Genomic DNA, 26,127 nt, shown 5'->3' on the forward strand with positions numbered 1-26,127 from the left:
CATCTCCATTTCTAAGCCAAAGAGCTGGCGTTTTCCGTAGACACTTCCAAGGTCATGTTGCCAGCATGGCTGCATGGAGCGCTGTTACCTTCCCACCAGAGTGGTACCTATTGATCTACTCACATTTGCATGTTTTCAAACTACTAGGTTGGCAGAAGTTGGGGCAAAAAAGCGGGAGCTCACTCCATTCCCTGGATTCAAACTGCCGATCTTTCGGTCAGCAAGTTCAGCAGCTCAGCGGTTTAACCCACTGTACCACCAGGGGCTCCTATAACCAGACTCTGGAAGCACTGCTTCAGGATACAACACTATGTATCTGAAAGTTTGCTCTCTGCCACAAATTGCATATACATGTGTGCATACACATAATGTCGGCTTGTAAAGGGATCAATTGTTGGGTGATGGTGGAGAGCTAGCAAAAGAGCTGTCTCTCTCTCTTAGACACACACATAGTTATCTCACTCTTCCTTATTCAGGGATAACTAGGAATCGCAACAGGAACAGCAACACAAGTAGGGAGAGGCACTGCAGCTCCAGGACTTGTAAAGCTGGGGAGTGAGTGGGAAAGGAGGTGGGAGAAGGAAAGGTGGCAGCGGGTGGGGTGAGGTGGGGCTTCAGCTTGCTTTGCCATCTTCCCATCTAGACACAGCTACCTGGCACACCACTGCCTGTCTTGTCCTCTCTTCCCTCCTTGCCCTGGGCTTCCTTCTGAGTGTTAGGATATTTGGAATCTATAACAGAATAGAGTGTAGTTTAGCCACTGCTGTAAAAGGGATTATGGTAGGAAACAGGAGAGAAAATACCTAGGATACTTTGGCAAAGCATCTAAAAGGGCAAATATTTACTTTTATTGTTTTAAGTAACACATCCTGTATGAAAGGGTTGATAGACAAACGTTCAAGAATATGCATGCAGAGTGCATATAGTACCTATTAAGTAAAGGTAAAGGTTTCCCCTGACGTTAAGTCCAGTCATGTCTGACTCTGGGGGTTGGTGCTCATCTCCATTTCTAAGCCGAAGAGCCAGCGTTGTCCGTAGACACCTCCAAGGTCATGTGGCCGGCATGACTGCATGGAGCGCCGTTACCTTCCCGCCGGAGCGGTACCTATTGATCTACTCACATTTGCATGTTTTCGAACTGCTAGGTTGGCAGGAGCTGGAGCTAACAGCGGGCGCTCAAGCCGCTCCCGGGATTTGAACCTGGGACCTTTCGGTCTGCAAGTTCAGCAGCTCAGTGCTTTAACACACTTCGCCACTGGGGCTCCTAATAGTACCTATTACATCACCTGAATTTTCAATCCCTGGAACCTCCCATTTAAACTTAAAAAAAATCAAAAATGAAATCTAGCGTCCCAGAAGCCTTCAGAAAATATAATTTACTTTAAAATCACATTATATTCTCTGTCCAGAATGATGTTATGGTTTGAATGTTGGAATACTACTCTGGAAACCAGCGTTCAGTTCTCTACTCAACCATGAAAACCCACTGGGTGATCCCAGACAAATCAGTTCTAGAGCAGTGGTTCTCAACCTGGGGTCTCCAGAAGTTTTTGCCCTTCAATTCCCAGAAATCCAAACAGCTGGTAAACTGGCTGGGATTTCTGGGAGTTGTAGGCCAAAAACACCTGGGGACCTCTGGTTGAGAAATACTGTTCTAGAACAAAACTGTGATAGATTCACTTTAGGATCTATATAAGTTGGTAGTGACTTATAGGCACACAACAGCAATAACAACCATAGGTGAAAGAAAAAAAGGAGTTAATATGGAAATTGATTTTGTCTGATTTTCCTGTGGGAGTTGTTATAGCCCATAATTTGCTACAGATAGGTAAAATTGACTGCCAGATCTTTCAAAATGACATACCCAAGTTCTACTTCTTTGGTGCTAGCACAGGATTTCCACTGGCAAAACACTCTGAAGACCATAAGCTCCATTTAAGTTAACTTTCATATGGCCAAGAGTTTCCTGCTGCCCCCCAAAGGCTAAATATGAATGGCTGAGGGTAGCTAACCATTATTTCACTGGGAGTAAAAATGGGGCAGGGTTGTTCCCTGTCTAGCTTTAAAATGTAATTTTAGAAGGCTGTTGTTTAGGGAGGCCTTTCTTGCCTTGGCAGGTTCTGGAGCTAGTAGGAATTCTTTTAAAGAAGAATGCATATTAGTTAACACTGCTAAATTAAATCTGATTTAGAGAAAGAGAAGCTGCCCTTATCCACATCAGGAAGAAAATAGGAAATAAAAGAATGTAGACCAATTTGAAGGCAAGTCTGAACTTCCCAGGAGAGCCTTGGCATCGCACTCATCAGGTGAGAAAGCCCTGAAAGGGTGGCCTTTGTTTGCGCATTCCAGGGTTGGCAATGGATGTTTGGAGGTTTGTTTCCAAATGCATTTGTGAATTGCGGGGACTTGTTGCTGTCCTTTCTTGAACATCCACATCTTCCCAGCCCTACCAGGGGGGAAATAAAGAAAGATATGTCTGTTCCAGTACACCCTTTAAAATATCATAACAGACTCCTTTAAACATTAGCATTCAAAAGTCTTTGGCTGGAACAATAGGAAAAGTTCAGAGTTCATCCCATAATCACAAGCAGACATCGTTCTCACTCCCTCCTTCTCCTCCTACTCTCATCTCCTCTTTCCTTCTCCTCCTCTTTGCCGCCTCCTCCTCCTCCTCCTCCTCCTCCTCATCTAACAGCATCATTTTTTTCTTTTTCTTTTTAAGGAATTGGATTTTAGTATCTTCCCCCCACTGCCACTCACTCTAACTTTACTTTTTTTCAGGGTGAGCTCAAATTTCACAATGCATTTCATTCAGAGCTAACCATTCTAGCTAGGTTTTGAGCCCTGCATTTTCCAAACATTTACAGTAAGAGATGGAGAAGTTCAGCCTTCGAAAGCAAGGAACGGTACAGCTTACTCAAAGCATATGTTCACTTGTGGAGAGACCTCACAACCACACTCTGAGGCAAAACTCTTGCCAAATCACGTTATGCTACTAGAGCTGCTTATTTAAATTTTCCCAGCGAGGCTCATGTCCTGTGTGGAGAACTAAAGGAATTTGTAGAGCTGTGTGCCTTACACTACATTGTTCCCTCTTCCCCCCTTTTCTTCTTTTATACAACTAAACACCCCTTGCAGCAATCCACAGTGGGACACTGGCTCCCTAATAGGACACCCCAAATGTTATTGTGTTTCTGATAGTCATTTTCAAAAGTTTTAAGGCATGCAGCTTTTGACGACTGGTAGTGGAGTCTCTTTTTTCTCCATGGCTGCGCTTGCTTTAAGAGGCAACATAGTCAGCCACATGCTGTGTCTGTAAATTTGGAGTTTGAAATCTGAGCACAGTAGCCTTCAGAGACTAGAGCTATGCATGCTAAACTATCCAGGCTTGATTCTCAAGCAAAGGAATGCTAGTACTTTTCTTATTATTTTCCTGTTCCTCTTTCCTCCTTTCCCTTTTACTGCTTATTAGTAAATAGGTATATCAAGAATACCAGCAAGAAATGTGTTTCTTTGTCTTTCTTTGCCTTTCACCTCAATGTATGTGTGTTTAACTTTTTTTAAAAAGCTGTGACACTAAAGTAAGATCTTGAAAATGCATTTGTGAGTGAGCAGAGAAAGATGTCTTTTAAAAAAGGTATGGGAAAGGAAAAGAGCTCAGGCAGGAGGCAGAATGGGAAACTAAGCCAATTGCTTTTTCAAATGCTATGCTTTGGAGGAAACGCTCCAATCAGGAATCTTGGATTCCTGTCAGTAGGACAGAAAGAAAATCTGAAGGATTGCAAAGAGTGATCTGAGTGGCACACATACATGTGCATTTACACACATGTGTCAAAAGCATGCAAATTGAGTGCATGAAAATGAAATTCCTCCACCTCCTCTCCCCAAAGCAGAAGTGGATTTTAGGATTCTTCTGGACTTGATTTTTCTGATGTCTTTGGATGCCTAATGTTAACTAGCACAGGTCCTGAATTTTTTTAAAAAAACCAGCCCCTGGAACTTCTGAAATTGCCCATCCCAATATAAATAATATTGCCCTAGGTTGAGTTATTTCATTTTAGGAAGTCTCCATGTTGACATGCACTATGTCATGATTTGGCTTGTGTCCAGACTATTTGAAGGACCGTACTTCCCTTTGTGAGCCCATTAAGATCATCTGGAGAGGCCCTTCTCTCTGTTCCACTACCTTCTTGGGTTCATTTGGTAGAAACAAAGGAGAGGGGGATACTCCTAGTCTTTGGAACTCCCTTCCTAGAGAGGCCTCCTTGCTCTTCTTCCATCAGCAATTGAAAGCTTTCATCTGTCAACAGACTTTTAGAAATTGAATGGAATGGGATACATATGCAATTTGAAAAATACAGGCATGCATGTCCATCATCAGACTTTTAATCACCTGACTATTCAACATTTGACTTCAGGGTGAGTGGAGTCTAGCAACATTGAAAAAGTATTGCTTCCAATGGGATGCGAAAGTTCTCTCTGTGGTGTTTGGTTTGGAATTGTTCACATGCCCTTGCTTAACCTGTGGCTTCAGTCATGCAGTGACATACATGAGTGCATGAACTAATTGGCAAATATCTCTTTCTGGTTCATCAGGGGCCAAAATGATATTATGGCATTGAGCACAACAACAATTAAGACATGATTTAATCCAAACCAGGATGATTTAGCAGCTATTAATGTGGGTTATGGGATCCTTTGTTCTGTGGCAGGCTCTAAGTATGAATTGTTCCTCCTATGCTGATCATCGACTAGGTGGTAAAAACACTCCTGGACTTTACTTCTCCCTCTTGCAAGTAGGGGAGTGCATCATTGAGTAGTATCCTCTATCAAAATCTTCTGCATATAAAAGTAGAAGTCAAATGAGGGAGCCTTCAGGCTAGTAGTCTTCCTGTGTCCAGAGTTTTTCCATACAGTAGAGTCTCACTTATCCAACACTCACTTATCCAACGTTCTGGATTATCCAATGCATTTTTATAGTCAATGTTTTCAATATATCGTGATATTTGGTGCTAAATTTGTAAATACAGTAATTACTACATAGCATTACTGCGTATTGAACTACTTTTTCTGTCAAATTTGTTGTGTAACATGATGTTTTGATGCTTAAATTGTAAAATCATAACCTAATTTGATGTTTAATAGGCTTTTCCTTAATCCCTCCTTATTATCCAACATATTTGCTTATCCAATGTTCTACCAGCCCGTTTGTGTTGGATAAGTGAGACTCTACTGTATTTGCAGCATTGAAAGGTGCATAGCTAAGCTTCTCCATTTCTCTTATGGAAAAGACTGAAAAACCGTTTTCTCTGAATATCAGTGCAAATAAAATCCCGTCACACAACAACCATGAAAATTTTCAGGGATGAAAGCAGTATGAAAGTGAAGACATTTCAACATTAAGTGATATCTGTAGAAAACTTTTAAAAAGATTTCATGCAGCTTTATTTTGGTGTTATGAAATGTGTAAACATTTACTATGGAAGAGCAAGGTCACTTTGCCCCTAACTGAAACACTGAGGCATTCAAATATCCCAAAGTATGGCATTAAAGTAAATATGAAAACAAGGCAAATATTTGCCTTTTGTGTGTGTCAACAGCTGTGTGTGTTCTATTGAAATCTTTCTAAGGGGTAGTTACCCTACAAATGTGCATAACAACTTGTGACAAATTGGTTAAGTAATGAATCAGAATGAAGAATTATGTATTGTTGATTAGCATTTTGTTATTGCAATGGAACAGAGATAATAAAGAGACCTCCTCAGCAAGATCCAGTTAAATAGAGTAACAGCTACATCGAGACCCTCTATTACAGAAGAATCAATGTTAAATTTAAAACAATATAGTTGTGCATGCACTCTCACAAATTCATGCACATTCGTTTTCTTTCTCTGTACACAATGGATGCTTACAGAGCTTCTCTTAAAGTGATTTCTACATCTAGAAGATGCCTTCATTATTTCAAGAAATTTAATTAAGTAGCAAGGATGGGTGGTTGGGTGGAGAGGTAACTTGTTAAGAATCTCTCAAAATATAAAACACTGTTGGTGAGCTGGAAAGATCTTGCTTGGCTCGGGGCTCTAATTCGTGCATGGCATCCTGTAGCCTGCATCTTCCATGTGGCTAGTGGAGAACTTTCTGTGTGGTCCATATGGAGGTCCAAGCTTTTGCTACTCCTGCCACCAAATGTTCAATTCTTTTGGTTGCTGTGAGTTTTCCAGCTGTATGGCCATGTTCTAGCAGCATTTTCTCCTAATGTTTCACCTGCATCTTTGGCTGACATCTTCAGAGGTTCTGTTGGCAGTGAGGCAAGTAGAGTATATATCTCTGTGGAATGTCCAGGGTGGGAGAAAGAACCCTTGTCTGTTTAAAGAAAGTGTGAATGTTGCAATTAGCAAACCTGAATTAGCATTAGAGTAGCCACAAAGTTTGCAAAGACAATTTGTAACTGCATATTTTGATAGGTTTATATTGCCAAGTATTCAGACAAGTGCAAAACCTAGCCTAGATCCACTCTGCACATTATTCCAAGAATTGCAGATCATGTGATTTTGTTTAGGAATGTGAATGTATAAAATTTCTCAGGTATACTGACTCCATCATAGCAGTCTGCACATGCCATTAATTTTGGTAACCTTTGTATAATTGAACATCCCTGGTGGAGTGTGTCCAGAGCCGGCCCTAGGTATTTTTCAAGTGTAGGCGAACAGAATTTTGGCGCCCCCCCCCCAAACCAATCACTGAAAAATAAAAGCGTTGGATAAGCGAAAATGTTGGATAATAAGGAAGGATAAAGGAAAAGCCTATAAAACATCAAATTACATTATGATTTTACAAATTAAGCACCAAAACATCATGTTTTACAACAAATCAATAGAAAAAGCAGTTCAATACATGGTAATGTTATGTAGGAATTACTATATTTGCGAATTTAGCACTAAACATTGAACAGGGATATAGGGCAGTGTGGACTTAGATAACCCAGATAGCCCTCATTATAAAAAAAAACTCTCTAAAATCAGGACAATAAATAAAGAACAACACTCTGAAAACAGAAGAAATCCAGACAGTAAACAATCAGGGACAGCTAACTCCTCCCAAAAAAAGATTCTCCCAGGCAAGAAGAAGCCAGGCCTTGAAGCCACAGGGCCATTAAATGCTAATCAAGGTGATTAATTACAACATTCACACCTGCTTCAAAGAAAAGTTATTTCTCCCACCCTGGACCTTCGACAGATATATAAACCCCACATACCTAGCTTCCAAGTTCCTACAGACCTCACAATTTCTGAAGGACCCAAAGGTGGGCCTGCGTGGTGCGAAGGTGGGTCAGCGCCGGCCGGAAGGCCCAGCACGGGCACCGGGAGGCTCAACACGGCCGCCGGAAGGCCTGAAAGAGAAGGAGGTGGAGGTGGACGATGGCGCCCCTGGGAGGATGGCGCCACAGGCAAGTGCCTAGTTCGCCTTATGGTTGGACCACCTCTGAGTGTGTCCAATGATGGCTTATATTAATGTAATTGTATTTAAAGATTTTTTTTAAAAAAAAATGCATTGTTTTATTTTGAAACTTTTGTTTTTATCCTTTGTTTCAGAATCTTTGCAGGGGAAAAGAGATATTGGTATACAACTGACTCCGATTCTAAATAATAATTTTTATATTGAGCCTTTTTTCAAAAAAAGTTACAGAAAAACCTGTTGATAGACTGTAGAACAATGTTCAGAGTGAAGAAAACTGTTAGCAAATATCCAGAACACATTGTAGAAGCTAGGAATGCACAGCTGGAGAAATATACTTGTCTCCAAGCTGTATATTCTTAATTTGCGATTTTGCAAAGCAGAGCACATCTCTGCTAGCAGCTGATATGTGCCAGTTTTGCCTGTGTTTTTCTCCATTCAATGCTGAGAGTTACAGATGTTCTGTCCCTCATGAATCACACCTGCAAGCCTTAAAACTGGTGGCAGATGTATTAGATGTGAACGCTTATGGAAAACTGGCAGGAAAATGTGCCTTTCTTTTTCCTTTACTCCAGATTCCAGGCATGATGCTTGTGATACTGCTGCAACAAGCATGTAAAAGTTATGTTTAATTTAACATTCTAATACAGGCAGATCCCTTGAGGAAAACAAGAACCACTGCACAAGTCAGGGCCACTCAGTGAAAGCACCTTGACATATTTCAGTGGAGTAGCCATTTGTGTGCTGTGCCTCATCATGAAAAAATGCTCTACCCAGAGGTGTACAGATAGAGAGAACTGCCCATTACATACATGGCAAAATAATATGTATACATAGATCCCCATCTGTGTGCAGCATGCAGCCAGTCATTTGAAACAGGAGGAGACATCAGCATATAGTTGGTTGTGGTATAGTCTCAGGTTAGTGGTATAGATACCACCATCCCCAAGCCAGTGGTATCACTAGGGGGATGCAAGGTGTGTGAACCATACTGGGAAGCACCATAAGAGGCAGTGACACCAAAATTACTGTCCATAAAACATACCCACAAAGTGAAAAACTATGTTAATTTACTTTTTGAATCATCTAGTCAAAAAGTTGTCATTCTTAACCGAATGCAACGATGTCTCAAGTCATGTTGTTTCATCTACATGCGCTATAAGAGCTCACTGTTGTTTCCATTGCTATTGCAGTGGTAAGATGGGGAGGTCTATGAGGATGACACCATGAGTTATAGCACCGAGAGACACAATCCTAGTGGCCTCACTGCTTCAAGCATACCCTCTGTCTGGATTTGGCAGGAGCTGCCCCAATCAATCCTCTGTTGTCCCACTTTTTCAAATTTTAAAAAATATCCCTCCCCCTCACACTTTCCCCTTTGGCCTCAACTTACTTCACTCATGACAAACTGAATTCAAAGTGCAGACATAGTTTGCACTCAGTTAACCCAAACTAGAGGGAGAAGAGAAGAGCAGAGGGCAGAATATTACCCCACTAGACTAGAGGAAAAGCAAACTGCTGATGCTGCAGCCTCTCTTGGCTTGCTTATTTTCCCTCATTAATAAGGTTTGCTTTCTTGGCCACATTCTGACATTGCATTAGCGCACATGTCCCTGTTTTCACCTTTGAAATGAGGGAGGGTATGAAAGGCAATCTGGTGTTATGGTTGAGCTTGGACTATGACTGGAATCCATGCAGAGGCGGTCCAACCGCCAGGTGAGGGAAGCATTTGCCTGTGGCGCAGGTCTGGCTCCGCCTCCCACGGTGCGCGGCCTGGCCCAGCTCACCCAGGCCGCAGCAGGAAGGTCCATCCATGCCGCAGTGGGAAGGCCCAGCCAGGCTGGCTGGGCCTTCCCACCGTGGCCCACGCACCCTGGCCCAGCCAGGAGGCATGACCGCCCCGTGTGCGAGGCCAGGGCGTGCGGCACGGGAGGCGGGGCCAGGTCTGGCCATGCCTCCCACGTCGCGCGGCTATGCCTCCCACGTCGCGCGGCTATGCCTCCCACGGCCACGCCTCCTGTGTCACGCGACCATGCCTCCCGCGTCCCTACTAAGGCAAAATACCTATGGACGCCTCTGAATCCATGGAAACCCATTGGGTGATCTTGGGTAACTCACATTCTCTCAGCCTGAAGGGAAGGAAATAGCAACTCTCTTCTGAACAAATATTGCCAAGAAAATCCTGTGATAGATTCACCTTAACGGCGGCATAGCATAGAAACAGTTTGAAGGCACACCACAACAATAACAACATTCAAGTTCTGAGCCATGTTCATGATTTCTCCCATCTGATCACCCGCACTTGGATCTGGGTGATGTGGCGCCCTGGATTCTCACGGCCCTATATGAACCAGAGAGCCGCTCCAGCCCGCCAGCCATCTGATGAGGTTGTTAGTCTAACTGAGGGATCAGAGGCAGGCTATGCATGCATGAGGCACACATAGTGCTCCATAATTCCCCATCCCTCAACATTTGACAGCTGAGGCAGGCACTTCACTCTGTCTAATGGCTGTCTAATTTCATTATATTACTGCTGACAACTTAGAATTTATGCAGTACGGTGGGGAAAGGGCCTGCTGACTCCTGCGCAGAACTTGAAATGTTATTTCCTAAAAGGAATTTGTTTTGTTTCATGTTGCAGGGCTCTTTTTAAAAGTAGCTTGCTTTTAACATTACTGGGATGGTTTTTGCAACTTGCTGCATGGCTTGGGATACTGCTTGTTATGTCACATGTTCCTTTGAGTAAATATACGCTGAATAAAAAAAATGCAATGGTTAAAAACAGCTGTTCTTTTTTTGTGTTCACAAAGCAAAAACCCTTCCTACTGCAGGAGTTCACCAATGAAGTTCCCCCTCCAATTTTTTCTACATTTTTTACTGCTGTAACTCATCACACAGGAAGAAAGAGTGTTAAAAGGCCAGCCAGAGCTGCTGTGAGCTGGCACAGAGCCTAATTTAGGTATTCCTCTTCCTTCCTGGCTGGAATTCTACGTTCCTTACTTAGTAATGCATGCTGAACTAAGGACCACATCAGATGGGTGGTTGTCTCCGTTTCTACACGCTGCTGGGACGGAGTCTGCTGGAGCTCATCAAATGATGCAGGACTACTTCCGGCGGGGCTCCATGCCAATAGCGTGCTGAGATGGAGCCTTGAGGAGTTGCGTGACTATCCGACTCCTCATAGAAGAAGCCCGGGACAGCATGGAAGGAAGTCTGGGACAGCAGGGAAACATCATGGGATGGCAGCCCACAACCCACAAAGGTAAGGAGATGAAGTGGAATACTGCCCCACAGTTTTCCCCACTATACCCTGCTGTCCCATAGCTTTTGGACCTCCATGTGATGATATCCTTAGTGATGATGCAAACTTGAAAAAGTAATTCCTTGTGTTACTTGTTCCATGACTCATTCATTTTCAATTGCTTTATTGTTATGCGTGTTTAAGTTGTTTCCAACTCATGGTGACCCTGTCACACTTTATCCTGTAGTGTGTGACTCACCTAAGGTCACCCAGTGGGTTTCCATGGCCAAGCAAGGAATCAAACCCAGGTAATAGTCCAACACTCAAACCTTACACTACCTGTTTGGAAAGTGGAAAAACCTAAGATTGATAAAAATGGCATGACACCCTTGTTTTTTTTTAAACTGTTAATGTGCGTCCAAAATTGCCCTCTAAAAATAAATGTTTATAGTAACTAGAAAATAGTTTCTTGAAACACCATTGAAGTAACTTTAGTCCTTACTTTGAAAATGTGTATTTTTATACTCTAGTACTCACCCCACAAAGTAATGACTAATTCCAAACTCACTGATTTCAAGATCTAGTTTGTGATGCTCCTGTTCTTAGGATATCTGAATATTAAACTAGAATTAAGCTAGTTTATATCTGTTTTGTGGTGGTTCCATCAGAAATAGTGAGGGACCTCATATTTGTTGTCCCTGCACACTTTCTAGAAGACACACATGTTCTGCCACCCTCCCTGTTTCTCAAGGCATCATTTTTTTTGTCAGGAGCAGCTTGAGAAACTCTGGTCACTTCTGGTGTGAGAGAATTGGCCGTCTGGAAGGACATTGCCCAGGGGACACCCAGATATTTGATGCTTTCCCATCCTTGTGGGAAGCTTATCTCATGTCCCCTCATGGAGCTGGAGTTTACAGAGGGACCTCATCCACGCTCTCCCCGGGTTGGATTTGAAATGGCACTTTTCAGGTCAGCAACCCAACCTTCAAGTCAGCTGTCTGCCAGCACAAGGGTTTAACCCATTGTGCCACCGATGGCTCCTTAGTCATCAAAGTCTAATGGGATTATTTCCTTGCCTGGCCTCATTGCCTATATGAAGAGTGAAGAAAATGAAGGAAAACAGGACAAACGTTGAGAGCTAATGTGGGATAGATAAGAAGATATTCCCAGTAGAAGGAAGCTGTGAGAGAAACAAGAGGTGAGCATATCTGCCAGCAGCAGGAAGTTCTGCTTTATGTCTGTTCAATACCTTTAAGAAATTTTTTTTTAGTCTTTTATTTAAATAGGAAAAGGCAATGCATATATATATATATATATATATATATATATATATATATATATCTCCTTGGTGCAGACGGTATTGTGTTTTGTGGTACTATTTTAAGACCCACCATGCAGGCAATGGGAACACTTTCACAAATTTAGCGAGAGAAGTGTGTTTAAGCTCAGGGAAGGGAGCCTGGAGCTGAAACCATTTTGTCTTAACAATCACATAAAGAATGAAAGCTGAAAACACTCTTTCTTCCATTCCATTGTTGAATCTATGCCAACCACAACCACAACATGTGGTGCCAGAAATTATGCACTGCGTATGTTTTGTGATAGTATGTGTGGGAACAGATTTCATGGTAGTGTTGCTTTTGTCATTTGGGGTAAGTCTTGGCCCCTTATGTCTGGATCACTGTATTAAGGTCTGCAAAAACCTGCTATCCAGCCATGTGGTCAGTTGTGTTTCTGTAGCTTTAAAGACTCTGCAGGTCGATATTGCTATTTGCAAACTCAGCTCAAATGCAGTTAACAATTGCTCCTCTACTTTATTTCAGTCACACAAACTGAAGATGTTATTTTATGTGTATCATTGTAGTTTTCATAGGACCAGCTTGATTCAGACAAGCCACCTGAATCGCCACGCACCATGGCAAATCCAGCAGTGCCCAGCAGAGAGCATGGGGAACCCATCACCTCACATCCCACATCGCCTAATTCATTTGTTGCCCCATCCCATAGGGGGAAGCGTTGGCTGCCTGGCTTCCACCCGTTGATCGCCATTGAAGATGGGAATTCTTCCATGTTGCCAAGGTGGTGGCATGTGTTGTTTCCTCTACAGTTTTACATCAGAGCACCTCCGGAAGTAGTTCAACATTGTGGGATGGGAGCCCGCAGGCTCCGTCATAAAACTGTAGAGGAAGCAGTGCATGTCACCAAAAGTCACACTGTCTGATGAGGTCATAATACTGTAGCTAGAGTGGTCAATTGGAGGTGCCATATGATGCAGTTCAATACAGTTAACTATCATGCAGTTAAATTGCATGATATGAATCTACACTGCCCATATAATATAGCATGAAGCTATATTATATGGCAGGGTAGATGGGACCTAACTTTAATGGTTATACAGAAGAAGCAATTTAGCATGTTACTTGTCACACAACCAAACTGTAAGCAAATATCTTCTGAAATTCTTTTTTCTACACCACTGCATCTTAAACTGTGAGTCCTGACCCCAAATAAGGTTCTCCCAAAATTTAGCAACAGTAAAGGGTTTCTGAAAGCTACCCATTTACACATATTTGTTAGCAACAATGTGCAGTGCTTACAGTGGGATATGCAGAAAATGCTTCAGCTGTATTCCATGAAAAGCAAAAACCAGCCTGTTTAGCAAGCCTTGCAAATACTGATTTATGATCAGTAAATATTTGATTTGTATACATATTTTGTATATATGTATATCTAAGGTCATGCAAAAATGTATCGGGCAGAAATGGGTGGAAACAGTTTTAAAAACCCTGTTCTACATCCATGCATTTTAAATTGTGTGTCCTGACCTCCTTGCCTATGTCCCTTCTTGCCTCTGCAGAAGTTGCTTCAGCTGTACTTCATAAAAAGGAAAACCGGCTTGTTTAGCAAGCCTTGCAAATGCTGATTTATTATCAGTAAATGTTTGGTTTTTACATTTATTTTATATACATATGTAGTCGAAGTCACATAAACATTTATTGGGCCTAAAGGGGTTGGGAAAAGCTTAGGAAGCCCTGTTCTACACAACATTGAAGATACAGAAGACATCTTCAGTTTTCACTCTAATAACTCTAACTGTAGAGGACTTTTCTCTGAAAACCACCAACCCATCTCAATGCCCCAAATTAGCATTTTTCTTGACAATTGCAGTAATTCCTAAGCAGTGGTCAACACTCCATTATATGCTGCTTTGTATTAGTAAAGGTAAAGGTTTCCCCTGACATTAAGTCCAGTCATGTCTGACTCTGGGGGTTGGTACTCATCTCCATTTCTAAGCCGAAGAGCCTGCATTGTCAGTAGACACTTACAAGGTCATGTGGCCGGCATGACTGCATGGAGCGCCATTACCTTCCCGCCGGAGCGGTACCTATTGATCTACTCACATTGGCATGTTTTCGAACTGCTAGGTTGGCAGAAGCTTGAACTAACAGCGGGCGCTTACTCCACTCCTGGGATTTGAACCTGCGACCTTTTGGTCTGCAAGTTCAGTAGCTCAGTGCTTTAACACACTTCGTCACCGGTATTAGTGCAACCTTTTTTTTCTGCTAGTGCCCTGTTCCTTAGGGATAGAAAGAATACTTGAATGTTTAAAAATGGCTGAAAACATGTTTAAAAAATTAGGAACCCTGACAAGAAGGATTATGGATTGGTGAAAATCTTTGCAGCTTGGAACACAAAATTCATCTGATTTTTTTAAAAAAATTGTTGACACAAAACGGCAGCGAAAATGCTGGTTTTTGTACAGAAAATGCTGGTTTTAAGGGGCAAAGAACCATGTCTGAATTCTGTACAAAATAAGTGCTGAACTCCAAAAACTGTTCAAAGGCTTCCTCTTTTTAAAGACATTCTTGAAGCAGGAATGAAATTGTTAAAATTATTTATTGCTTCCTTTGGGAATGAAATGAATGAAGAATTACATCCCTGCAATTCCCTCATGGGTAATCTGTCAAGAGACAGATAAACATGGCTGAAGTTGCCATGGGGCAGGGCCAATGTTGAAAGAGAGTACGTCTACCTCTATGCTCTCTCTTTCACCCTTTCTGACTCTGGCACCCTTTTCTCGCACACCTTGTTCCTCTCTCCCTTTCCGTACGATCTAATGGAGTGTTTCCAATGAGATCAGGCAGAAGGATGTTATAAATACCATAGCTGTTGCTCCTCTCCCGCAAAACAATTTTTTGTCTTACTCCATTTTGTCTTCCTCTTTAACAGAGGTGAGGAAATCCTGTTCCCATTTTCTCTAGTCTTCAGTAAGATGGCCAACTAAGGACAAAGGTCATGCGGGGTTTTGTAGTTCTCTATGGCTCTGTCTTTTCATCTGGCAATCATACTGTGTATAGGAAGATGGTGCTGGAAACAGTTATTTCAGGGTTCACACGATTGAACACAACTTTACCATAATTATCAGTGCCCTTTTATTTTGCAGCATAATTTTGTTAATTTGAAAGGCATGTTTCTATCTTTGCTTGGAAATGCAATCCCTGAAAAGGCTGCTAGGAGACAGAGCTGTGGTATGCTATGTGGTTTTGTTAAAATACCACAGCCCTATTTAGGCAATTAGTGAAAGAAACAATAGGAATAAGCCGGGTAACCCTGCCGCCTTGGTGCCACCACATTCCTTGGGTATGATCCAGTGTCACTCTCAAGCATGACTGATCTACTTTCATAGGTTTTGCAATGTAGAGATAGGAACCTTGTTCAATCAGAATTCATGTACCAGATGAGGTATGTGTTTGAACATGCATAAAAATAACTCTGTATGTTTCTGTGTTTTGTAACTCTCTGTATTAAATGTATGAACAAGTCTCCCATGTACTATCCTAGACAAATAAGAGGAACCTGACACATGAACATATGGATTTCCAGATACAGTCCATGGCACCAATTCTTTAAAGCAAACCAACCCTTCTTCCGTCTGTACGCACACAGAGAGAAACACACACACACACATTCTTCTATTTTCCCCCGCTCCATTTTAGCTTCCACCCACATTTTGCTCCGGAGTCAGCCAGTCAACGAATCTGAGATGCATCAGATCTTGAACGCTTGCTGGGATCATGCCAACATTCATAAACTAAGACCGTGCCTGCCTCAATATGACTAACATATGGTCTTAACAAATTTCAACAGCACTGTATATAAAAGGGGAGCTGATCCAGAAACTGTTTCTGGTGTGTGTGTGTTTAAAAATACCCTTCCTTCATCCCTCACAGGGTTTTCAGTATGGCACTGATTGTTGCTAGGATTTGGTTGTCTTTGAAATGCCCTGAGTAATGCTTATTATTTCTCCAAAATGAGAATTTTTTGTGTGCAGATTTATGACCTTCCCATTAGATTGTGTGTCAGTGTCTCCCAGAAACAGGCTCAGTACATCTTTGTGGTGATTACAGAAAAACACAGTCCTGGTTTCTTTCCTTATGAGAAAAGAGAACTATAATATACTGTTGGCTCTGACTCTTTTCAAAAACATTTTCCAGTAATAAAATCCTGCAGCAATATTCACAGAAAAGCACTCAACTTGTATTTAAACTTGAACCCTGCATAATTTCAAATGCTTTAAATATGCTGCACTCAAATTCATTTTTATTTGGAAGGGTACACTGTTTTGTGGAAAAATGAGTCATAAATGTTGTTGCAGCGGCTAGATTAAGTTGTTTAAATATTGGTGGAGATATATTCTCTTACACTCTCTTGAATAACCAGAGCTACATCTCTGCCTGTACATACCAGTACTTCATAAAAGCACTTCTGTTCATTAACTTAAGTCCTACCAGACAGCCTCTAGTTTTAAAAGCCATCTGGTGACTGATAAGAAATGTAAATACTTATCTCCCCTCCTAAGGCCAGTGGATCACAGCCAAATGGAGGATGAAAGCTTTAAACATGCTACCATCTTGGTTGTAATCGGCTGTTACACTGGAAGCAAGATTAATAATGCAATGTGGTGTAGGGGGAATGTCCAATTATCTTTCCTATTCAGCCTTTTAAAAAACTTCTGGATTTTTAGACCTCTAGTCTAAAAGCAATTGCAAGCCCTCCCTTTCGGGCCCTGTGTTTACTGATAACAACTAATTATACCTGCATAAATAGAATATCTAAACCGTGCTCAGAACTGAATCAGTGTTCTTTATTTATTTTTTATGTGGCATATCCTGTAATATACAGAATGTGTTGAACGTTTCCTGTTATCTGGATAGAAATAAGTAAACCTGGTGCTGTTTGTTTCCACTAATAGATCGATAGTTGTTTGTCACCCTTACCACCTTCTTTAGTTTCATACTTTGGTTGGATGCAGAGGCAGGGAAACATTATGAGGCAAACTAGAAATCCATCTTGTGTATAAGTTGACCTCATGTATTAGTTGTGGACAGACTTTGGGGCCAAAATTATGGATTTTGATAGGAACCATGGATAAGCCAAGGGTCATTCACTGGAAAGGGGAAAACACCAGCATTGACTTAGGGGGGCAGCTGTCCTTGACGAGCACTACTGCCATTTTCCCATCTCGGCATTAAAAAATGTGAGAAGTGAGGCCACAGCAGAAAAAATAGAGGATTCTCCCAGGATGAACTAAGCTTATGGTCCTTTTAAAGGTTCTCCAGGGATGGACTGAGCTTTTCACCACTCTACCCACAAAGGAGACAGTTTCTTTTTTGAGATACTCTCCCTACCGGTATATTTGTTGTTCTCAACCTGTGGGTCCCCAGATGTTTTGGCCTTCAACTCCCAGAAATCCTAACAGCTGGTCAACAGGCTGGGATTTCTAGGAGTTGTAAGCCAAAACACCTGGGGACCCACAGGTTGAGAACCACTGCCCTACATTGACCATAGATAAGTCAACCCAGGTCAATTTTTAAAAACTGAAAGGTCTAGATCAGGGGTTCTCAAACTGTGCTCCCCCAGATATTTTGGACTTCAGCTCCCACAGTTTCTAACAGCTGGTAAATTGGCTGGGATTTCCTGGAGCTGAAGTCCAAAATACCTGGAGGAGCACAGTTTGAGAAACACTCGTCTAGATTTTTACATGAGTATATACAGTACCTTTACTTTAGTACTTCCATTCATTACAAAATCACTTTAAATACTCTCAGCTGTCTCCATGTAAATGAATTTTTCTGACTAATAGTTCAAAGACATCCCAGTAGGGAGCTGCACAAGCAGTTTATTTAGTGAGTGTTTTCAAGAGGGTGCAGAAGCCTAACCGTCATCAGTTCTGATCTAACTAATACTGAGATTTTTTCAGAACTTTGCCTTGACTGTTATCCAGCCCTCCAAACAACCTAATATTCAGCCTTTTTCTCCCATAAGTTAGAAAAGTTGGGAATCATAAAGTGGACCTTGATCTGTCATTTTATATATGGGACACTGTTGGGATGGTCCTCTATAAGCCTGCACCATGCATCACATACTACTTTGCCAAAACCCTGGCAAGACAATTGCTGGTAGAAATTACATCTAGAATGCCTTTCTCTTCCAACACATTTATTTCAGATTCATAAAGTTGCAAAAACAACCTGCCCCTGAAAATATTTTCTGTTGAGAGAGTTAGCTTTAGATTTCTAGATCACAAAGTTCTGACTTAAAATATTTGGCTAGTTTAAATAAAAAAATAAAGCATCTATAGTACTTTCCCATGTGTCTCACTGTAAGGATGAGTTATCCTTATAGTGAACCAAGCAGCCTCTGTGAAATGCTATGGGTGCACATTAAGAGTGGAGTTTGCTGGATCTGAATCTGCAAACAATGATAACTTGGGAAGGGGAGGCGGGTGGAAACGCCTCAGACACCACAAACACTGTGACAGGTTGGGGAGACATTTATTTATAATGACAGAGAGGCTCTCATTAAAATGGAACCTCTCGCCATCTGGGTTTGGGTTTTCCTGATGTAGGGTCAGAGTCTTTCAGTACTTGAGATGAATAGCAATGTGTAATTTGTGTTGGATATTGCAGCCCAACTGCAAGCGTTTTGTAGTTACATTTGCAAGAAAACCAACTCTAACCACAGTCCCAGGGCACAATAATGAGCAAACTCTTTCCAGCTGCACTACTGTCTGCCGTAACCCATCTGAGCCCAGCCCTGAAAATCCTGCCACTTTAATTCTCAGTCTTGTCTTGGTGCTGGATGCCTGCCATTAGGAACAGCAGTGTAACTTTATCTAGAAGAAAATGCTTCCCTCCACCATATGGGGAAAATACACACAGGATCAGCTGGGCTATGCGTATATATCTGGGGTGGGGGTTGGGAGATGGATTGTTACGATGATAGATTTATCCTGATGAACAAAGAAAAATCAGGATAGGTTTCTTGATTTATCAAACCATGACATCAAACAAGGAAAGGTTTCTCCTTCAATAGAACTGAGTCCCAGTTTATATATTATGACAGAACAGAGGAAGGCAGCTCTCTACTGCATCACTCTAGTGATTTTTAGATCAGGGGATAGCAAAGTATGTTCCTCCAGATGTTGGACTGCAAGTCCAAGCTGTACTAAAAAGAATAGCTAGTGGTGACACATGATAGGAATTACCCTATTTACTCGAATCTAATTCTCACCTTTTTGACTAAATTACCTTTCCAAAATTACGATGCACATTAGATTTGCGAAATATGGTAGAAGCTCCTGACATAATCCCCATTCCACAAACTGGTTTATAGGGGTGTGCAAAATTTCATTTTTAATTAGTAAGTCGTATTTAATTCGTAAGCATTGTATATACAAACAGATATTAAGAAACACCGGGGGGGGGGAGCACCCCCATAAAAATGTAAGAATCAATATTCACGCAATGCTTTTTCATTTGAATTCCATAAAGCTTGGAAGTCTATCAAAATCAGTTTCATTTTCAGTGCAAGCGAGGGAAGCCAAAAAGGCTGCCATGCCTCTTTAAATTAATGGTGCCTTGCCTTGAGGAGATGAAAGCAGCAGGGTGGGACAAGCTGAGTGAAAGAGACTGGGAGAGCACAGGATTCTGGGAAATGTAGTTTGGGAAGGTAAGGAGCCCTATGGCAGGGAATTCAAAATACCCTGCCCGAAACTACATTTACCAGAATTCTGCTCAGCATCAGAAAGCTCTAATTAGGACAGATGAGAGATTTTTCTCTCCTAGCAACAGCCAGAATTCCAATAAATTGTTAAATCTGCAAAGTGGATGGACTGATTGATACTTCAATGCAAGTAAATAAATCAGTGCTGGGCTGATAAATAAATCAGTGCTGGGCTGGCCTAACTTGTTATACACTATTGGTTAATATGAGAGACATTCAAAGTAGTAACTATTGTGGCTTTAAAAATATTTTTGTCAAAACTTTAAGAAAAGTCCCAAAAATCATTACATATATGAATATTTCTGAAAGTTAGAGGGAATGATCCTCTGGTATCTTGTGTCATTGTATAAAAAAATCAAGATTTTTTTTAATGTTGTTTGTAAAAACTTTGAAAATTTCCCAAAATCCATGGGTGAGTGAAACGTTCTGAAATGTGATGGGCTAACGGTGGCAAATGTGTTCTATAATCGTAGCAAGGGTTTGCACCAAAACAAAATGATCATATTGCTAAACTAGTGTAATATTGGTAAATCACTTTTGCACTTTGACTATAGTGCAGGGAGAAGATGGAGAAGGAGGAGAAGTGGAAGAGAGGAAGGGAAACCCAGCAAATATAAAGAAAGAGATTGGATGTGCACGAATAATCAAGCATAATCAAAACTAAAAGGAACTGGAAGCGCTTGATACTTCTGGAGACTTTCCCCCTTTAAAGACATCGTTGAATACATCCAGTGTTAAATTATGGGAGTCCAGTTATGGAAATACTTTCTGCTAGCATTTATTCTGCTTGCTACCTCCTATAATAAATCTAATAGTGGCAGCCCAGCACTGGGCGTGCAAACATCCTTAAAGAGTTTAAAGCCACAATCAATGAAAGTTATGCTTGCCAACCTGTTCTCCATGTCAAATGGCGTTTTCTGTTACTAAGTGGCATTTCACTGCTAATTTTAGTTAATGGTATGCCCATAAAATGTTCATAGGAGACCTAGATTTAGTGTCATTCCTTCCCTTAATGAAAAAAAAAACTGTGGAAGAAATATAAATAAAATTTCTGTCACTTTCAAACTGGTAGCCAACCAATATGTCCATTGCTTTGAGTGTTGCTCAAAGTGGTGGTCCATGAAACCATGCCAGGCCACAAGCCTTTGGCTGCCAGTCAGCAGGGAGTTTCTAGGGAGTCAATGGGCACAAATATGGTAGCCGTGCACAACACATTAGGAAAAGAATGCCTGAGAGGGACTGGAAAAACTACTAGCAGGATGTGAATGAATGCAACTATATCCTTCACTTGAGCCAGTGGTTCTCAACCTGTGGGTCCCCTGGTGTTTTGTCCTACAACTTCCAGAAATCCCAGCCAGTTTACCAGCTGTTAGGATTTCTGGGAGTTGAAGGCCCACATTTTATGAACTACTGCCTTAAGCCTTCTGACAGCTGATAATACAAAGATATGTTGGCTCTGATACTGAAAGTGTCTCAGATAGTTCCAGTATCTGAGCTAGCAGCCATTGATGGGCCCATCCTCCATGAATGTATCCAATCTCTTTTATCTGTACTGAATCTCCTACAGTCTAGGATGACCGTGGGTTCTAGGATGAGTGATGCAAATATAGTATCCATGGGGCCAGTACCTGCCATTTCACATACTTATATCTGAAAAAAATATGTTCTCTCTAGGCATTTTTTACATCTTCCAGAGTGATCCTGTGATATACTACTGCTGGCAGTTGACCATAGAGATGCACGGAAGGACCTACAAGTACTAGAGAAGTGTTCTCTTCAGGCGTTTTCCAGTTCTTCCAGTATGATTCTATGTTATTCTTCTTGCAGAAGTAATTAATTTCAATTAGTTTCACTATCATCTGTGGTTTCACATTTCCACAGTAAGTCCAAGAACGTATTCCCTGCAGACATGGGGCTGTATTGTACATCTGTCATGCCTGCCTTCACTTCCTTTTTTGTAACCCGAACAGCCTTAAACAATGCTGTTTGCCCTCATAAATTACATTCTCCAATCCTTTGGCAATTTGGGTTGCCCTTTCCTGCACTTTTTCATTTCAGCAATATCTTATTTAATATAGTGATCAGAACACAGTATTCAAAATATGGTCTCACAAGTATTTGTATAAAAATAATACAATATTGGCATTTTTTATTTCTGATTTATTTTCTAATTATGCCCAACCATTTAAAAACATATCCAGCAGCCACACATCAGGTTGACATTCTCAAAGATAATCGATCAGAATCTCCTGGAACACTCCTAGCTCTCATTCGATTGGTGTGTATGTGAGGGTGTGACTCTCGGTGGGGTGTTTTGCCCCAGTATCACCAATTTGCACTTGTTTTCATGATTTTTCATGTGATCATTTTAAAGGCAATTTTCCCATTTCAGAGAGATGCTTTGTGAATTCTTTACAAAGGCTCACATTCTACATTGCCTTCTTAGTAATATATTTTGGCCTGCCCCCTACTCCAACCTACTTTACCAGGCTGCGACTTCTGCAAAAGATATAACTCTGTTCTGCTGATGATGAGAGTGCAGCAATATGTTTCCACCTCTCCTCCCATCATCAAGTGAGGTTGTGACAAAGAATTGAGAAAGGGAACTTGTGGCATCCTTGCTTGCTAGGGAAGGGTATGGTGGAAACATCCTTGGAATATATTACATCAAAATCATCATCATAATTTCCATCACCCAGATAAATCAGGAGAAATCTGACTGAAAGAAGTGACCAAATAATAATTCAGCAATAGCAAGAATCCCTCACTGCATGCATAAAACCCCATAAACAATGAAAAATGTGTTTTGAGCCTGAGATTAGTCACATATTCTATATTTCTGAAAAACAGATTCCTTTCCTACTTATGTTTGGTAATAAAACACAGGCTGAGAATCCTACAAGGTTGTTCCGTCCCCCAGGACGATGGTTTGCCTTACCTATTGGTCGTTTGTTTGTTTTCCCTCCTTTACATTTTGTTTGAGCCTCTGGCTGCAAAAGCCTAGGAAAAGTGGCTTGGAATCTGCAAGAGCTGGCTGCAGTTTTCTTTGCAGTTGGTTGGTCAAAGAGTGCAACATCTTAGGACCGCCCTTTTTACCAGGGTCTAGTCTCCATTTTAGAGTTTCATTCTGGCTATAGTCTTCCAACGTGCTGGAGCTGTGCAAGGCTAACTGGGACAAATCATCCTCAAAACCAGGCCAATCTAAGCCTATCCAAATTAGATAAGTATTGAATTATATTGATCTGGAATAGGAAATCTAGTTAGAGGAGCAGGGTTATTCTGTCGCTTCTAGAACTAATCTTTGCTGTAAAGATAGGGAAGGAAAGAGTTTCTCCTTCTAATATAGGCAGCGTGATTAGGGTATAGTGGTTTTATAATCACCTTTGCCTTCTGGAACCAGGGATAATTCTGCAACTAAAACCTATGGAAATTTGTTTCATTTTCTGCAACTTTAAGATCTGTGCCAGGTTTACAACCTTGTATGAATAAACATCCTTTTTTGAAGTTATCCAGACTCAGTCGTTCAATATCTATAGGACAGCTTATAGGGATTTGCAGTTCGCCCGGATAAAGGACAGCACGTTTCAGTTTTATAGTTTTTTATTGTCCGGCGGACGGCACAGTTTTGAGGACGATCAGCGGTTTTCCGCTTGAGCTAGCCTGCACGGCCATAGAGACTTTGATTTTGTTGGTCTGTTGCAGTGAAAGCTTGCTGCCAGGCCGAAAGGCAAGTGAGAGAGTGGGGCTCCATTCCTTCAGCCTCTGCAGTATCCTGCTCTTCAGCTGCGGCTGTTTCTGCAATTGCACGGCTGTGCAAAACCCAGCAATCTACCCCGAGCTCCTTCGGCGGCAGGTATCGAGCCGCGGAGCTCCAGCAGCAGTCTTTGGGCTCACACAGAGGTGGTGAGTCCAGAAGCACCAGGCCGGGACCCAGATAAGCCTGGCAACTCCAAAAGAAAGTTCCGGCTGAGTCTTCACAGTGGCTAGGATCTCGGCCGGGACAGTCGCCTGGCGGTGGTGACCTGCCTCTTCGTCCTGCGGTGGTGACCTGCCTCATCGCCTGGCGGTGGTGACCTGCCTCATCGTCCTGCGGTGGTGACCTGCCTCATCGTCCTGCGGTGGTGACCTGCCTCATCGTCCTGCGGTGGTGACCTGCTTCATCGTCCTGCGGTGGTGACCTGTTTCATCGACCTGCGGTGGTGACCTCCCTTCACAGCGGGGAGGAGGCGTCTTTTCTCTCCTCCTTTCCAAAGCCAGCCTCGGTGCTCCTTCGGCGGCAGGCCTCGAGCCGCAGAGCACGAGGTGCTTGAAAATTAGGCGAAGTCGCCATTTTGGCAGTTTACGTCACTCGGGCAAGGGAGGTATCAAGTGGCAAGTTGCTGTCAGTTGGCATTTTGCAGCTTGCCCACCAAAGTTTGGCGCCAAAGGCCACAATCTTTGTAAAGTATAGTTACTTAGTGATATATATTGCTATGGTTAAGTGCTGTGAATTGTATTATATATTGAATTTGCTTTTATTGTAAATTTACTTGCAGGTATATTGCATTTGCCTTTGTTGTAAATTTACTTGCTATTAAGAATACATAATGTCTATGCAATTTCAAGATGATACAGATGGTATACCTCCTTCTGAGGCTGAAGGTAGGAATGAAAGGCCCCAAAGGATAAAGCACCCTTCAGCCAAAATGCTAGCCCATCTAATAGACGAAAAGGAGCTCCTCCATGTGAGGTTAGGTTCGGCATGGGAGCGCATCACAACATTAATGGACAGAATTGAGAGCTTGGGTATTACAAGGGTGCCATCCATATTACAGACAGACCTTGAAGAGACCTTCGGTATTTGGAGGGGTTTGGTGTCTAAGATAGTCCAGGTCCTCGAGCGCATTAACGCCAAGGATTCAGAGTTAGAAATAGTGAGTGTCTTAGCTGACACTAATGAGAAAGAAAATAAGGTGAGGGCAATTCTAGATGCCTTGGAATTTAGTTCTCCATCTGTTAATTTAAGGTCTGAGCCAAAAGGAAATCAGTCTTCCTTAAGCAGCCATGAGACTAATCTTTTAAAATCACCTGCTGTGGCACTTAGTCTTAAGTCCAACCGCTCTAGCCAGGTATCTAAACTAAGGGAGTGTGCATCATCTAAACATAGCCACTCTAGCAAGTCTTCTGCTGCTGGGAGTGCCATCTCTTCCCTAGCTGCCTTGCACATTAAGGAGGCTGCACGTCTAGAGCTAAAGAGCAAGGTAGCGGGGGCGGAGGCTGATGCTAAGGCAGCTGATCTCACCCTTCCCTTTAAAGAAGAAGAGCAACGACTGCAAATAGAACAGGCCCGTAGACAAAGCGAAATGCAAATGGAACAGGCCCAAAGGCAAGGTGAAATAGAAATGCTTAGAATAAGGATGGATGCTACTGCCAAAAAGGTAAGGGCTGAGACTTTGGCCAAGGCCCTAATTGAGCCACTCACAGAAGAAAATGTAAGTCAGTTGCCGAAGCAGGACCCTTCTTCCAAGGTGCTTGTGCATCTTAATAGCTTAAACAGCCAGTTTTCGGATGAGGAACAGGAAGACTTCTCTCCTTACCCAGAGCAGGGCCCCAAAGTCACTTTTGAGTTTCCTGCAGAGCAGAGCGTCATAGCGGGGAGCTCACCCTTGCTCGAGCTACCTGTGCCTCCTGCTAAATCTCTAGGTCAGTCAATCAGGGCCTCAAGGCCGAGTGCTAGTTGGCCCTTACAGACAGCTGCACAGGGAGCCACCGATTCGTCAGTGGTCGATGTCATCCCTCCAAGAGGCCAAAGGTTGACGCAAGGTGCACGGTGGGAGTCCACTCCACAACAGCAAACTCCTCAATTGTTCCCTTCGACGCCAGAGTCCCAGCTTGTCTCCATCATCAGAAGCCCCAGAAGAGATCTTAAGGACAAGGGTGTCGAAAAGTTTTCGGACAAGCCTGAGGAATTTCTTCTCTGGAAGGCCACCTTCCAGAGAGCAATCAGAGACTTAAAGTTATTGCCTGAGGAAGAACTGACTCTTCTGGCTGCATGGTTGGGCCCAGCCTCATCCTCACAAGTTAAGAAGATCTACGCAGCCCACGTAGCCGATCCCGACAAAGCCCTGGAAAAGGCCTGGGCCAGGTTGCAGCAGAGGTATGGGGCCAGCACAGAGATTGAAGCATCTCTTATGGACAAGCTCCAAAGGTTCCCAGCTTTAAAACTCAAAGACTTCAAACTCTTGTGGGACCTCAGCGATCTCCTTACGGAATTAGAGTCGGCCAAGGAGAATCCAGAACTGCCCGGTTTGAAGTGCCTCGATCAGCACCTGTCCCAGAGGCAGATCTTGACCAAGCTGCCCTTCACTTTGCAAGAACGCTGGGGA

This window comes from Anolis carolinensis, chromosome 2, assembly GCF_035594765.1.
Source record: "Anolis carolinensis isolate JA03-04 chromosome 2, rAnoCar3.1.pri, whole genome shotgun sequence".
Lineage (NCBI taxonomy): Eukaryota > Metazoa > Chordata > Lepidosauria > Squamata > Dactyloidae > Anolis > Anolis carolinensis.